The sequence below is a fragment of the Sus scrofa genome, chromosome 13 (assembly GCF_054392235.1).
Source record: "Sus scrofa isolate SSC_HxYL_T2T_F1_AM1 chromosome 13, Sscrofa_HxYL_maternal_Yorkshire_Landrace_v2.0, whole genome shotgun sequence".
NCBI classification, from domain to species: Eukaryota; Metazoa; Chordata; class Mammalia; order Artiodactyla; family Suidae; genus Sus; species Sus scrofa.
The window spans coordinates 198523680-198541179 of record NC_139395.1 but is presented as its reverse complement, the minus strand read 5'-3'; positions in this window follow the sequence as shown (position 1 = coordinate 198541179).

Genomic DNA, 17500 nt, shown 5'->3' with positions numbered 1-17500 from the left:
AGACAGTAGAATAAATCTGATGTGTATGTGCAAGAAAATAACATAAACTTGGTGAATCAGGACAGAGAAATGGAAACTTTAAAAAAATCAAATGAAACTTTCTATTGAAAAATAAAATAAATGAATTTTATAATTCTTTTAAACTGCCAAGTCTAAGTTATCTATAACTCTTTAAAGTTTAAAGGAGAATGAATAAAAATCTCTAGGTAAAAGATAAAAATAAAGAAAAAAGATGTTACATACATGGAAAGCAATGAAGGGGTCTAACAGGTTAGTAATTGAATTCCCTGAAAGGGAGAAAAGAGTGAATGCGGCAAAAGCAATATAGAAAAGAAAATGACAAAAACTATCTCAAAATTGATAAAAGACATCCAACCAGTTTTTTTTTATTATAGTTGATTTATGGTATTGTGTCAATTTCTGCTGTAGAGTGACCCAGTTTTATACATTATGTGCATTCATTTCTTCATACTATCTTCCATCATGTTCTATCCCAAGTGATGGTATGTCATTTCCCCGGCTGTACAGTAGGACCTCATTGCCTATCCATTCTAAATATAATAATTTGCATCTACCAACCCCAAACTCCCCATCTACCTCACTTCCTCCCCTCTCCCTCTTGGCAACCACAAGTCTGTTTTTATATCCCTGAGTCTGTTTCTGTTTTGTAGATGACACAAACAGATGGAAAGACATCAAGCCACAATTTGAAAAATTAAATTTCAAAGCAAATTAATATGAATAAAATTTGTACTGGGCATAATTTATATATTGCTATTGAAAATGAAAGACAGAGAAAACACACTAAAAGCATCCAGAGCAAAAATGATTACCACTCAAAACTTAGAAATGTAAGCCACAGTTAGACTGACAGCTAAGACCTCAAAAAGAAAAAGAGAAAAAGCAAGTTAAAGAAGCAATTAAAAAAAAAAAAGAAAAGAAAGAAAGCCTGGAGTTCCCATTCTGACTCAGCGGAAACAAATCCGACTAGGAACATGAGGTTGCAGGTTTGACCCCTGGCCTTGCTCAGTGGGTTAAGGATCTGGTGTTGCTGTGAGCTGTGGTATAGGTCGAAGATGTGGCTTGTGGCTCGGATCTGGTGTTGCTGTGGCTGTGGAGTATGCCAGCAGCTATGGCTCTGGTTGGACACCTAGCCTGAGAATCTCCATATGCTGTGGGGCCTTAAAAATACAAAAGACAAGAAAAAAGAAAAAAAAAAAAAAGAAACAATGAAGAAGCCACATAAGTGTTGAAAAATATCTTCTAAATGCTAAGATAAAAATAATTGATGAGTTCCCGTCATGGCTCAGTGGCTAACTAATCTGACTAGGAACCACGAGGTTGTGGGTTCAATCCCTGGCCTCGCTCAGTGGGTTAAGGATCCAGCGTTGTCATGAGCTGTGGTGTAGGTTGCAAACTCGGCTTGGATCCTATGTTGCTGTGGCTCTGGTGTAGGCTGGCAGCCACAGCACCAATTCAACCCCTAGCCTGGGACCCTCCATGTGCAGCAGTGTGGCCATAAAAAAAGACAAAAAGACCAAAAAAAAAAAAAAAATCCACAACTAGATTCCATCATATCCACAAGAGAAGAGCTAACCTTAAAAGCCAAGTACACAAATGCTTATGGAAAACATACATAGGTAGGCAGATACATAAATAGTAAGAATGCAGATATACAGTGTGTTAGCGATGATGTGGAACAAAACATTAACTTACAAATATGGCTTGTAAAAGAAAAATTTATTACAAACTATTGTGGAGGTATCCAGCAAAGCTGAACATCCTCTTAGATGTAAAACTGTACTCAATACAAATACTTGCATGTAATACAGAAACATGTAAAACATGTTCAATACATTTTGTTCCTAATGGCTACAAGCTGGCAACAAGTTAAATGTTTATAAGAAGTAATGTAAATGGGGTGGAAACAATCTTGGCTTCCTTGGAGTTCCTGTCCTGGCTCAGCAGGAAACAAACCTGACTAGTATTCATGCATGAGGACTGGGATCCAGCGTTGCTGTGAGCTGTGGCGTAGACTGGCAACTGTAGCTCCAATTTTCCCCCTAGTCTGGGAAATTCCATATGCCACATGACAGCCCTAAAAAGCAAAATATGTGTGTGTGTGTGTGTGTGTGTGTGTGTGTAATTTGGAGATGGGGTCTTTAAAAAGATAATTGAGTTAAAATAAATTCATTTGGGTGAACCTAAGCCAATATGACGTGTTGTTGCAGAAACCGCAAAAACCGTGGCAATGAAAGGAGACAAACAGCACTCGGAGATATGGAAAAGCAAGGTTTATTCAGCACCGGTGCAGGCTCAGAGGAGTCACCTCCAGAGTCTGAGCACCAGGTCTTTGTTCTCAGTAACTTTTATACACTACAAGGTCTTGATTTTCCCATGTAAGCATCCCGGACCTCCCCCATCCCCAAGCAGACAGTGTTCCTCCCTATGAAACTGAGCAAGCAAAGTTACAGAAGCAGAACTGATAAGCAATGCTGGGTACCTGATTAGCAGGGCTGCTGGCTTGGACAGGGAGCACACAGTTGTTACATTATTACAAGAAGGGTGGTATAGTGACGAGCATAGCTGAAAAGGCCTGCAGCTGCCTTCTGAGCCAAGGGGGGATGTTCTTTGGTTAAAACTCTATTTCAGTGTGTCCTTAGAAGAAAAGGAAATTACGACACAGACACACAGATGAGGACCATGCGAAGGGTGAAGATAGTCCTCTACAAGCCAAAGAGAGAGGCCTCAGAAGCAAAGTAACCCTGCCAACCCCTTGATATCAGGTTTCTAGTCTCCAGAACTGTGAGGAAATAAATAACTATGGTTTAAGCCACTCAGTCTATGGTGTATTTTCACAGTAGCTCTAGCAATCTAATACACAATCCAATTAAGATATAAGCAAAAATCTTCTCATCAATGAAAATATGAAGAAGGCAAATATGCATATGAGAAAATGATCATCATTTATTATTAGTTTATTGCTAATTAAATAAGATATGCAAATAATATCATTAAAATAAGATATTATTATTAGTTTATTGCTAATTAAAATAATAAGTCCTATACAACTAGTAAGAAGACCAAAATCCAAAACCCTGACACCACTAATTGCTGTCAAGGATGTGAATAAACAGGAACTCTCATTTGTTGGTGGTGGAAATGCAAAATGGCAGCCCACTTGGGAAGAACTTTGGGATTTTCTTGAAAATAGTCTTACTGTACACTACAAAACTTGTGCTTCAAGGTATTTATTTAACTGATTTGAAAGCTTATCCTCACATGAAAACGTGCATGTGAATATTTGGAGTAATTTTATTCATAATAGCTTAAAACCCAAAGCAACAAAGATGTTCTTCAAAGAAGTCATGATACATCTATCCAATGTATATTATTCAGCAGTTAAAAGAAATGAACTGGTCTACCAGAGGAAGACGTGATTGAATTGTTAATGAATACTGTTGAGTGAAAAAAGTTCACATAGTGTATAATTCCAATTATATGACACTCCGAAAAAGACAAATTTGTAGAGATGGTAGTTGTGAGGGTTTCAGATAAGGGGGATGCATTATAGATGAAACACTGATGATGTTTTTTTCTTTAGAGTGGTGAAACTATTTTGTATGATACCATAATAATGGATACCTGACACCCATAAAATTTTAATTGCACAAAAACTGACCTAATAATATAGTCAAATTGAACAAATAATAATTTAGGATAACAAGGGGTCCTGGGATGGAATGGTAATGTCATAAAACTAACTATATTACAAATGTATAAAAAATCTTATTGAAAGTGAGAAAGAATGAAGTGCTAAGTAACTATTAATGAGTAGTCTGCTGGCTGTGTACCCTTAACCAGGATAAGGGTTATTAGTAATTACTTAGCCAGTTTACATGATATGAATTACAGTCATTCGCTTTCTTGAGCACATGTGTCAAGCAGATGGAGTTGTACAACTTAGAATAGATTTACAAGGAGATCCTGCTGAATAGCATTGAGAACTATGTCTAGATACTCATGTTGCAACAGAAGAAAGGGTGGGAGAAAAACTGTAATTGTAATGTATACATGTAAGGATAACCTGACCCCCTTGCTGTACAGTGGGAAAATAAAAATTAAAAAAACAAACAAACAAACAAAAAAAGCATTGTGCTAGGTACACAAAATATGCCCAACAAGTATAAGTTATAATGCTTTCCATCTAATATTTTATAATGTAGTTGAGGGAGAAAATATATATAATTGAAATAACAAGGAATTGTAACATATATTAAAACTTTCACTTAAATGTAAAATGATCAGGATTTTACATGTTCAAAGAAAGAAGACTAGTTTGTTAGGATCGTTGTATAGTAATCCTAAATATCATGTGTTTGGGATCAATAGGAGCAAACGTATTGGAAAAATAGTGATGTTTAGTTTGAGACAGAAGACCAGTTAGGTGAAGAAGCTTTAAATGCCATTGAAAGGTGTATAAAATTTCTCTGAGAAGCAAGGGAAACATAAATATCATTGAGCAGTAAAACAGTGCAAAAAATATTGAGACTTAGAACAGACTGAAAAAGAGGGAGGTGCTATGGCCTGAATGTTTGTGCCTCTCAAAATTTTTATGTTGAAAATCTAACACCCAAAGTGTTGATATTAGGCAGTAAGGCCTTTAGAATTTGGTTTGATAGTGAGGGCAGAATTCTCTTGAATGGGAATTAATTAAGCCTATAAACAAGACTTCAGAGAGACCCCTTGCTCTTTCCACTACATAAGGACACAATGAGAAATCTAATTCAGGAGTTCCCATCATGGCTCAGCAGTAACAAACCCAACTAGTATCCATGAGGATGCAGGTTCAATCCCTGGCCTCATTCAGTGGGTTAAGGATCCAGCATTGCTGCAAGCAGGGACGGAGTTTGCAGAGGCAGCTCATATCTGGTGTTGCTGTGGCTGTGGTATAAGTTGGCAGCTGCTGCTCTGATTTGGCCCCTAGTCTGGGAACTTCCATATGCCATTGGTGCAGCCCTAAAAGCCAGGAAGGAAGGAAGGAAGGAAGGAAGGAAGGAAGGAAGGAAGGAAGGAAGGAAGGAAGGAAGGAAGGAAGGAGGAAAGAAAGAAAGAAAGAAAGAAAGAAAGAAAGAAAGAAAGAAAGAAAGAAAGAAAGAAAGAAAGAAAGGAGGGAGGGAGGGGAGAGAGGAAGGAAGGAAGGAAGGGAAGAAAGAAAGAAAGGAAGAAAGAAAGGAAGAAAGAAAGAAAGGAAGAAAGAAAGGAAGAAAAGAAGAAAGGAAGAGAAATAAAAGACAAAACAGGACTAATTCAAAGAGCCCCCATCCACCATGATGCCAAATGATCTCAGATTTCTAGCCTCCAAAACTTTAAGAAATAAATTTCTGTTGTTTATAAGCACACAGTCTGTGACATTGTGTTATAGCAGCCTGGATAGACCAGAATAGAACAGTAACCTGGTAAAAGATAATGTTGTAATTTATAACAAGTTGAGAAGTAGGAAGAAGAATGACATCAACAAAAATCATGGTAATTACTACCAGTTACTAAGATATTCTAAAAACTGCCTTATGGCTATAAAAAGGAGTCTAGGTGAAAGGAGATTTGCAAATGAAAATATATTTGAAAAAAAGTAATGATACAAAAAACTTTAAAGAGAATATCATTATCTCATTATATATGAATATGACATGGTTTTTATGCATATATATGTATATGAAACCAGAAATAAAGAAGATTTTAGTCCCCTCTTAAACATAATATTTTTGAGCTATGTCCCACTTGAGAAGTACTAGCTGCTTCTCAAAGATAAACTGTCACAGAGCCAGAAAAATAAGAAAGACAGCAGTGTTGGGTTAGATATGACCAGTAAAATGCTCACTGCCAAATAAAACTCTTGCTTGTATTAGCATAAGGTTCAAAGAGCACTGGAGTTCAAAACATAAAGCTGAAATGAATACAATCAAACCCACAGTTAGGGAGTTCCCTGGTGGCCTAGCCATTAAGGATTTGGCACTGTCACTGATGTGGCTCTCTGATTTCAATAGCTGAATTCAGTTTCTGGCCAGGGAATTTCTGCATGCCATGGACAGAGCCAAAAAAAACAAACAAACAAACAAAAAAACAAAAACCAACAACTCAATGAGATATCAAATTACACCTGTCAGAATGGCTGTTATCAAAAAGAAAATAAATAATTGGTATTGCTAAGGATGTGGAGAAAAATGAGCCTTCATCCACTGTTGGAAGGACTATAAATTGGTGCAATATTACTGTGTAAAATAGTATGTAAGTTCCTCAAAAAATTAAAAATAGAACTACCATATAATCCAGCAATTCCACGTCTGGCTGATGAATTTGATAATAATATATGTATACCCTATGTTCATTACAGTATTAATCAAGACAGCCAAGGTAAGGAAGCAGCTTACATGTCTGTGAATAGATGAATGGATAAGGAGGAGTGGTATATATATTCCAGTGAGTAATATTCCATTACATTATTCAGCTATAACAAAGAATGCTATCTTGCCACTTGTGGCAATGTGGGCAAACCTAGAGGGTATTATACCAAGTGAGGTAAGTCAAACAGAAAGGGACAAATATGATATAATTTCACTCATATGTGAAATCTAAAAAAAAGAGAAACAAAACAAATATACAAATGTTAACAAAACAAATAGACACATAGATTCAGAGGAACAAACTGGGTGGTCCCCAGAGTGTTCAAGGGTGGTAGGATGAGTGAAATAGATGAAGGAGATTAAGAGGTACAAATTTCCAGTTATAAAAATGCATCAACAGGGCTGAAATGTACAGCATGGGAAATATAGTCAAAAATATTAAAATAAATACAAAAACACATAAATATATAAATATATAAAGTTACAGGTGTCTGAAAGTGGAGACAGTTGGGTATATATTTTGGTATAATTTAGAGGCAGAATGTGACATTTGAATTATGTTATTCCTGTCTTTGCTTATCCAGCATCCAGAAAAGAGTTTTTTCTAAGAGATCCAAGTTACTCCTTCAGTTGTACAACAATTGATCCTACAATCTGTTCTTTATGTTCCTTCATAATGCATTAAACACATTGAAAAACATTGAAAACTTGCTTTTGTCCAGCAGAACAACCACATAATGTTTATATCTTGCCCCCACAGATATATGGATTTTTATGGCGCCAGCATGTAAAAATCTAGGGTGGTTTCTTTTTCTTTTTTTTTTTAAGACAAAAAAAATACTTATTTATTTTTTGTTATTTTTTCCATTATAGTTGGTTTACAGTGTTCTGTCAATTTCTACTGCAGAGCAAAATGACCCAGTCACACATACATATATACATTCTTTTTCTCACATTATCCTCCATGATGTTCCATCATAAATGACTAAATACGGTTCCCAGTGCTATACAGCAGGATCTCATTTCTTATCCATTCCAAAAACATAAGTGCGCATCTATCAACCCCAGATTTCCTGTCCACCCCCACTCTCTCCCCCTCCACCTTGGCAACCACAAGTCCCCAAGTGCATGGATTTCTTTTCTGTGCAAAGGCATATTAGATTTGTGCTGTATATTAGATTCTAGATATAAGTTATATTGTATGGTATTTGTCTTTCTCTTTCTGACTTACTTCACTTAGCATGAGTCTCTAGTTCCATCCATGTTGCTGCAAATGGCATTATTTCGTTCTTTTCTATGGCTTAGTAGTATTCTATCATGTATATGTACCACACTTTCTTAATTTAATCATCTGTTGATAGACATTTAGGATGTTTCCATGTCTTGGCTGTTGTGAATAGTGCTGCAATGAATATGCGGGTGCATGTGTTTTTCCAAGATAAGTTTTGTCTGGATATATGCCTAAGAGTGGGGTTGCTGGGTCATAAAGTAGTTCTATATTTAGTTTTATAAGGTACCTCCATACTGTTTTCCATAGTGGTTGTACCAATTTACATTCCCATAGGGTGGTTTTAATATACATGAAATAGATGTGTTGTGAATATGTACTAAAATATTACACCTGCTTTTTCTCCTGTGACTTACTATTCCTTCAAAAACGCTTTTGTTAATGTACCATTCAGAATACAACATTTGAAACTCCAGAAACACAGGGGTTCTAATCCTACCATGTAAGAATAGGACACTGAATTTACAATTAAGTTCAGACGAGGACCTGGAAAAAAAGGAAAATGTAAGAATGATAATAACGAAGTAGCATACAGATGTAAAGAAGGCTCCTTGAGGTTTCTCAAAATCTGCATATTTGTAAGATGCTATGATTGTGGAACACATTTTTCAGGATGTCTCCCTGTACTCTGTACATGTCATTTTAACTTAAGAATAGTTTTAATAAACATTTCATCATGGTTATCACTGAAAAAAGCCAGGTAATTATGCTGATCACATGGAATTCTAAATATGAATTTATGAATTGATAAGTATTGACTGTTGATTCTCTCTCCTAGAAAAGAACATAAACACTGTTAAAATACTGAATATAGTAAAAGATAAGAAAAATAATTTGTAAAGTGATGGTAGAGGAAATGTCACTGAGATCACCTGAAATGAGTGATTAAAACTTTAGAAACAGCATGTCTAGGCCCCAAGATTCAGATACCATCTGTAAAGAGGGTAATCATATTAAATGAGGTTGATTATGCCCAAATATATTGCTGGGCCTGTCCACTACCTCGGAACTCAAATAAAACTTAGGAAGATGATCAAAACGTTTGTGTCACAACAGTAAGTTTGTTCATTTCATTTCACTTCTTGAATATTATTTAACAGATAAGATGATAATTCCAAAGAAAGAAATGCCATTACTTGATTCATATTACCATTAATGACATTAACATTTCCTTAATAATTTGAGCTCATTATTGACTATCACGTCAACTTATACCAGCTGAATTGAACCATTTTATGTCCTTTGATGAATAGTTAATCATCTAAAATCTTTCATTTTCATTTTACACCAAAAATTACTTCAAACTACTACAGAGCTCATTCAAACATTATACATCTTTAAAATGATACAGTATTTGAAACATGGCACATAATATATCTATTACATTCAGTATAAAGTTGTACATTTTTATGATTTGCAATTAATTTTAAAATAACTACCACTGTGTACTTAAAAATGTTTCACCAAAAAGAAACTAAAGGTACAGAGCAGATAAAACATATTTTTCCTTTGAAATGGAAAAATGTTATATATCAAGCTCTGCTTTTAGTCTTATCTTGGTTTTAAATTTTGCTGAAGAGAAAAGAAAGAAGATATACATGGACAAAAGATGTAACTTTTTAAATCTCATTTCTTCGCTGTGTCAGATTTATCATTCACATGAAAGCTTTCTTTTCATTTATTTTTATATTTTTAACAAACTTGTTAACCCATTAATGGAATCAATGTATTTTTGAATCACAAACACCAAAGAAGATAGAAATGTAAGCACACCATAATGAGAATTATAATTTGGTGCTAATTTTAGGTGTTTAAGAGCAAATCATAAGAAAGTCATTAAAGAATAAAATGTACCCTCCAGTTACAGTTTAAAACTGCCCAGATTGTTTGTACAGTTTTGAGAAAAGTTGACAATGTTCCTATGATTAGGAGCTTTTGGTTAGAAAAAAAAAAAAATAGGAGCAAATTAATTCTTAAAGCTTTCCAGAGAACTGCTATTGTTAGCAATATGTGTATTCCTGCCAAAACACGGATGGTGTGAATCATCCTGTGTAATGACTGATGTTTCGCTTTGGCAGTCAGATATCATCCAGCCTGAAAGAGGAAGCAGTGAAGTCCTTGACAGTGACAGCTGTGTTTCTGTATAGAATACTGTGAAGTTGGAAGGTATGAGTCAGACAATATGAAACAGACCTACTCAATGTTAGAATCCTTTTCTTTATGACATAAGGGTTTTCAGATTTTGGAGAATGAAGCTCAGCTCAAAGAAACACTTTTGAAGTATGTATTGTTATTCCTCATTTTTTTGTTTTAATTTACAATGTTGTGGTAATTTCTGCTGTACAAGAAAGTGCTTCAGGTATCCATGTACACACATCTATTTGTACTTGTTTGTTTGTTTCTTGCTTTTGTCTTTTCAGGGCTGCACCCACAGCACATGGGGGTTCCCAGGCTAGGGGTCAAATCAGAGCTGTAGCCACTGTTCTACACCACAGCCACAGCCATGCCAGATCCGAGCCGTGTCTGCGAACTATACCACAGTTTACGGCAACACCGGATCCTCAACCCACTGAGCAAGGCCAGGGGTCGAATCTGTGTCCTCATGGATGCTACTCAGATTCATTTCCACTGAGCCACAAGGGGAACTCCTGTACTTGTTTTTAGGTAGATAGATGATAGATAGATAGATAGATAATTTAGACTAGGCAAAAAATAACCAGTAACAGAAAAGGCTTAATCTAATACCACTAATTGTTTCCTTTCTAGAAATGTGAAACCCTTATAAAAACATTATGTTTTGCTTCAAAACTTAGCATGGTAACTATGAGAAGAAGAAGAAAAAAAACACAAAAATGACAGTAAAAGGATAAGTTCAATATTTTGGGAAATCATAGTTTATCACATATATTTTAATCTTTTTTTTTTTTTTCTTTTTTGCCATTTCTTGTACTGCTCCCACAGCATATGGAGGTTCCCAGGCTAGGGGTCTAATCAGAGCTATAGCTGCCAGCCTACGCCAGAACCACAGCAACGCGGGATCCGAGCCGCATCTGCGACCTACACCACAGCTCACGGCAACGCCAGATCCTTAACCCACTGAGCAAGGGCAGGAATTGAACCCACAACCTCATGGTTCCTAGTCGGATTCATTAACCACTGCGCCATGACAGGAACTCCCATATATTTTAATCTTTCTTGAGGTTCTGTGGCAAATTAACAAAGGCCCTTGTATATGAGGCAGATGGTAGGTATCTGAAGCTCTTCTCAGAGATGGGAAATAATACCAAGTGTTTTCATTTTAAAGTAAACATTATTATAAATTATTTGTGTTATACATGTACTAATGTTTTAAAATCTGACAGGAATTTCTAATGATCCCAGTAACAAAATCTTGTAAACTCAAAGTGATTATTGATTCAAAATAAAGTATTTTAAATAAAGACAAATACTAGAAAATATAATCTAAGAATGTATTGACTATAGTTTTCATCTGAGTCAAAATGAAAAGGTTTTACTAAAAGTTTGCATTCTTCTTCAACACTTATTCCAAAAGCAAATAAAATCAATATTTATCTTGTAATATTCGTTGGCTTTGGTAAAAGACCAGTGACACACACACAGCACAGAACCAATAAGTTTTGAGTTAGCAGGAACAAGAGTTTAATATTCACTTCTAGAGGTTATGCGGACTTAATTGCTTCATAGGGGTTTTATTTATTTATTTATTTTAGAAAATAAAACTTTTAATTGCTTTGTAATTGGCACAGATGGCATATTTCAAACTCACTTTTATTTAATAGGCTCTGAAATATCACACTATAACTTTGATTGAAACAGCATAGGAATCAAAATTGCTTAAGTTTTATGGAATTACCTTCAGCAGCAGCCTCATGTTCTGGAATTTGTTTCATGATGAAAATTAAAACAAAAATCCGTCTAGAAACAATGATCCAGACTAAAGTCATCTATTGGGACTACCTGGGAATTGTGTTTTTTGGGTTTTAAAGAGCTTGCTACTCTATGAATAATCAAGATTTGCAAAATTCTGGCTTAAAAATATGGCCAGGAGGGAAGGCTATAAATGTGCCTAAAAAGTGCTTACAGAAACAGGAACCTTAAAGCCAGGCCTTGTTGAAACTGAAAGGCTGAACTGACTTTGAAGAATTCTTTCGTTCCTGGAGAACTATGAGATTCACTGGTCTTTGAAGAGAAACCGCCACCACAAGGCCCACAGTGGTGGAGAAATCATATCATTTGACGTCCATCACCTCAGGGCTGGGGTGGGGAGGAATCTCAAAGTCCTGCCTCTCGAGGAGGATGCTAGAAAGCCCCAAGGCCCACTTATGTAGTTACCCTTAATTTTCAGGGTCGACACCACAGGGTGGCCAATCACACATCTCATCAGCCACAAAATGGGTTTGGAGGATTGACCTGAGGCAATTTTGAAGTTACCTATACTGCTATTTCAGAGTAGAGACTAACGTTTCCTGGGTGGGGTAGAAACTGAGGGTAAGGGTTTTATGTATCTTACTAACTTTGTCCTCTCAGATAATTGTATGAAAGAGAAATTAAATCCCATGATAAAAAAATATTTGAATGATATGATGTTGAGGGGATTTAGTGTAAACCAAAATGAGTTTTAAACTCTATTTCCAAAAAAGTTACTAAATAATGGACTTAAAAAAGAGACAGTCATTTCAAGAGAAGACCTCAAATTATTATTTAAAAGTGGCTTCAGACCACAAATCAACACATTTCATACAGAATGCAACATATTTGCCCAAGTGATTCATTCACTTGTATTTTCAATTACCTGCTGTGAAATGGAATAAATACTTGTCTCCTCCTTTCTTTTCATAAGGTTTGTCACTGATTCTAGAATTTTCCCCTGCCTCAGAATCACCTGCAAGACTTAAAAGATTTCTGGTACTACACCCAGAGGTTCTGATTCAGTAGCCCATATTTCAACAATTTCTGGGCCATCAGTGGCCATCACCCTGGTCAGCCATAGCTCTAGAGTAATGACTGAAACACCCTGTAGGATAGGAATTTTAAAAGGAAAAAAGTGGGGAAGGGAGTATTTCAAAATGAAGCAGGTTCCACCTGAACCAGTTCCCACCAGCCAAAAGTAGAACGATTAGAGCAACAAAATAGTTTTGGATTTTAACCCAAAATATAAACTAAACACTAGTGCTAGCAAATCTATATTGAGATGAGTAATTATATAAGTAAATAATTGAAGGAAAATAGACAAAATGGTACAGAATTCCAAGTCATTTATGTAGACACTCCTCCCTCAGGGAGATGGAGCATAACTCCCCATCTTTAAGTATGGTCTGTACATAGTGACTTTCTGCCAAAGAGGACAGGGTGAAAAAGAAGAACTTCACAGTAGAAAACCTGCCAAACACTATCTCAGTCCAGTAATCAATGTTAACATGATGTCATTTTGACAATATGTATCCTTGATATAATGTGGTGAAAAAGTCACTTTACTCTGTGATCTTCGTCTCAAAAATCCCGTAACTCCACTCTAATCATAAGAAAAAATAGGACAAATTTCAACTGCAGACATTTTAAAAACTAACTGAATCCTCAAAGTTGTCAAGGTCAAGCTGTCATCCAAAACAAGGAAAGTCAAGAAACTGAAAACAGCTAAGATCAACTTGAGAAATAAAGGCATAATGTATATGAGGGTTTCTTTTTTTTGGCCTTTTGTTTTGTTTTGTTTTTTTGCTTTTTAGGACCACACCCATGACATATGAAGGTTCCCAGGCTAGGGGTTGAATCAGAGTTACAACTGCTGGCCTATGTCATAGCAACCCTGATCCCAGAAACATCTGCAACCTATACCACAGTTCACAGCAATGCCAGATGCTTAACCCACTGAGCGAGGCCAGGAATCAAACCTGCCTCCTCATGGATACTAGTCAGATTCATTTCCACTGAGCCACAACAGGAACTCCTACATGTGGTATCTTGAATAAAATTCTAGAGTACTGAAAGGACATTAAGTAAAAACTAAGGAAATGTGAATAAAATATGGATTTTAACAAATAACATGTCTATAATTAATTGTGAAATTAATTGTGACCAATGTGTTCTAGTAATGTTAACGTATAAACAATAGGGGAAAATGATTAAAGGGTATATGGAAGCTTTGTACTAGCTTTACAACTTCTCCATAATTCTAAAAATATTATCAAATAAAAAGTGAATTACAAATAAAAAAATAAGGAGTGAGGATGGACATGGTTAAGCAATTAGGAGACTGGGAGAAATAGGTTAGCATGTTTATTGCCTTTTTGGTTTTTTGTAGAGTTTCTAGATACACAAACACATACAGACATAGACACACTAGAACAGAGAAAGAAAAGAGAGAGAGAGAGAGTAGGGGAGGGTGAGTCTCATTGAATTATGTTAATGGATTTTTAGCTGTTTCCCAAAATTATTTTTCTTTTCACTTAGATATTCAAAATTTTCCCATAGAATCCATGCTTTTTAAAGCAACTGATGCCCCCAGGGTTCAAGGAGTGGGACGTGAAGCTGATGTGCCTGGAGTCTAAGACAATTAATTAGCTGGATTTCATCATCGGAGCCACAGATACTGACAAGTATAAGATCTAATTCAGCAAATCAGTCTGAACAAAACTAGTACTGAAGGCTTCTTGGGAAGAAAAATCTACCGAGTATATAGTAGACAGACATGAAATCTAGAATGACTTTTGCAAAATACCCAACATAATGGAGTTCAGCTTTTGATAAAACTAATGAAAAAGGGAAGAAGGAAGAAAGAAGGAAAAAAAAAGAGAAAAGAGGGAGAGAGGGAGGGACAGAAAGAGGAAGGAGAAAGAAATAGAAAGAAAAGAAAGATGAGAGAAAGAAAGGGTAAGGAAGGGAGGAAGGGAGGGAAGGAGGAAAGAAGGGCAAGCAACGGAATTATTAATAATAAGTTATTGATAATATTGCATTGCTTAAACCAAACCAACCAGAAACTTCTCTATCTCCAGACTTTGCAGATACCTAGGCTACTAAATTTATCTTATACTTTACATAAATTTGAGTTAAAGTTTCTATTACTTGTGACTGGAAACATTATAATTTATAAAAATGTGAATATATATTTCACAATAAACACAGATCAACTTAACATATTTTAATATGCATACAATAATTTGAAGTGTATTTTTAAAGAACAAGTGATATAGCATCTACCTAATCTAAGTAATACACACATTAAATTTCATTTGCACTAAAATGTGGAAATACACTTGTTATGGAAATGTTGTGATTATTAATAGATTTGATTTGCTGTGCTGCAAATAAATATATATTATATTTCATCTTCCTATTTCTCCTTAAGTTTTCAGTGAAAAATGTCAAACTTTGGCATTGAATTGTTAGTCATTTAACTCTATTGTTTTGAGAAAATTCAAAATCATTTTAAATGTTGTGATAATATTCTTAAAACTAATTTCATAATTTACAAAATAGTGACCAAATCATTTACTAAATTATTTTGTAAAGATTGGAGTTCCTGTCGTGGCTCAGTGGCTAACGAGCCTGACTAGCATCCATGAGGACATGGGTTCGATCCCTGGCCTCGCTCAGTGGGTTAAGAATCTGGTATTGCTGTGAGCTGTGGTGTAGGTGGCACACATGGCTCAGATCCTGCATTGCTATGGCCGTGGCCTAGGCTGGCGGCTACAGATCAGATTCGACTCCTAGCCTGGGAACCTTCCTCCATATGCTGCCAGCGAGGCCCTAAAAGACAAAAAGACAAAAAAATATATATATATTATTTTGTAAAGATAACCAAATTCTATTTAAAAATAGAAGCTTTTCCCAATTAGCCTCAGGATCCAGAAACCAGGGGAAGGCTTAATATTTTCAAATGGCAAGGGCAACAGCATAACAGAAGATTCAGCAGTGTGCCTAAGATGACATATTGAATGATGGGAAGTGTTCTGTTGTGAGAAAATATCCTCTAACAGGTATCATTAACTTAGGATATTTCAAGGAGGCCTGCTGTAAGTTGGGAACCTTGGGGAAAAGCACACTGATGCAAATCAGTCCCTGAAGACAATGGATTTAATTAAACTTCAGGTAAAAATGTCCCTTAAATAAAGTGCAGGCAAAGGCTAAGTGAAATCAAAGTTAAGTTGCTGAAATGAACACTTAGGTTCATGCAGAATATTGCCAAATATCTTTCTTCAAAAAATATTTAGAAGTATAAAATGCCTACGAGTCCCTAGGATTGCTGGAAAATATATCCTTTGTATGCACCCTCACTGGGTGGAAAGCAGGAAATAGCAGCAAGGCTGGATGTACCTCCTTCTCCAGCGTAAGATAGAATCAGAAGCAATGGCTCTCCTTGTCTGATTGCCTCAGTCATGGTGCTTTGGGAGGCATATCTGTTTCTTTCATCAGAAGAGTTAGGCACAGTTTATCAGTGGCTGGCACGGAGATCTATGCCATGACTTAGAGGGTTCCAAAGCTCCAGAGAATTCTTTGTCTCTCTGCATCGAGTTCCTATTTGGAACTGCAAAAAAAGCAAAATGATATAGCTGTTCATTTTTCATTTCATTTTCCTGCTTCAATTCAGATTCCAGCATCCCAAGTACAGTCTGACAATTTTGGCAAGGACTTAAGGTATTTCTTAACGTGGACAAAGGTGTAACACCGTGTCTCTTAGAATAATATTGGCTTTGCCCATCACCTCCTTACCTTTTCTTGAACAGAGACACTAATAACAGAATACAAAAACTTAACAAATTAGCCCTCTCTACAGTCTCATAGAGTTTTAAAAAAAAATTAAATGAAACCACATTTTGGCTATTTTAATCATGACTCAATTTATGCAGCCAAGAAATTTAGGGCTCTTCAGTTTAATCCTTTCACTGAAAATATTATGAAAAGTGCGACTTGATCAATTACTTACCACTTGACCTTGAAGTCTTAATTATCAAATTCTTTAGTGTCAGTTCTGAGAATGATGAGGTTTTAATTCCCATGATGAATTTTTTAATTCCCATTACCACAATATTTTTATGGAATAAATAATAATTTAGGCTATCTCTTATTTTGTTGATTTGCATTCTTTTTACACATACAGATTATATAGTATCTATGAAATATTAAAGATATCACTCAGATATAACAAATAGCTACAAACGAATGACCATTTATTTTACTGGAAGAAGTTCCATGTGTTACAGCAGTTAGCTGTAACACTGGTTTAATAGACTCCCCAAATAAGCTTTTCTTTAATACATGTTTTAAAACACCAAAAACACCAAAACACATTTTTAAAACACCAAATTGTTGGCTAATTTTTAGAAGTAGGAGAATGTGAAAAAGGAAGTGACAAAAGCCACCTCCTTACTATTCTAAGTTACAGCCCTCAGAAAATTACAGTGGCATCTCTGAGTCAAACTGAACAGAAATCTATTGACTACTGAAGTTTACGAGCTTTTGCACCAAATATTCTAGGTATGGGATGGCTCTCTGTTTTCATTTTCTTTATCAATTTGGTGGCATTTCAGAGAGTGAACATGCCATATTCACTGATTTTCCATATAATATTAAAAATACTTTTACAAGTGCTACCTTCCTTCCTCTCTGATCTTCTCTCCACCCAGATGACCAACTCCCTCTTAATCTTCACAGATAAAATTCCTCCTAGAATTTGTACACGTAGGTTCATGTGTGTATATGCTTATGCACTATATATACCCCATTGATGTGTTTTGTCTATAGCAGGAATGCCTTAGGGAATAAGACTCTTGGTCTGCTGTATTTTCCTTTC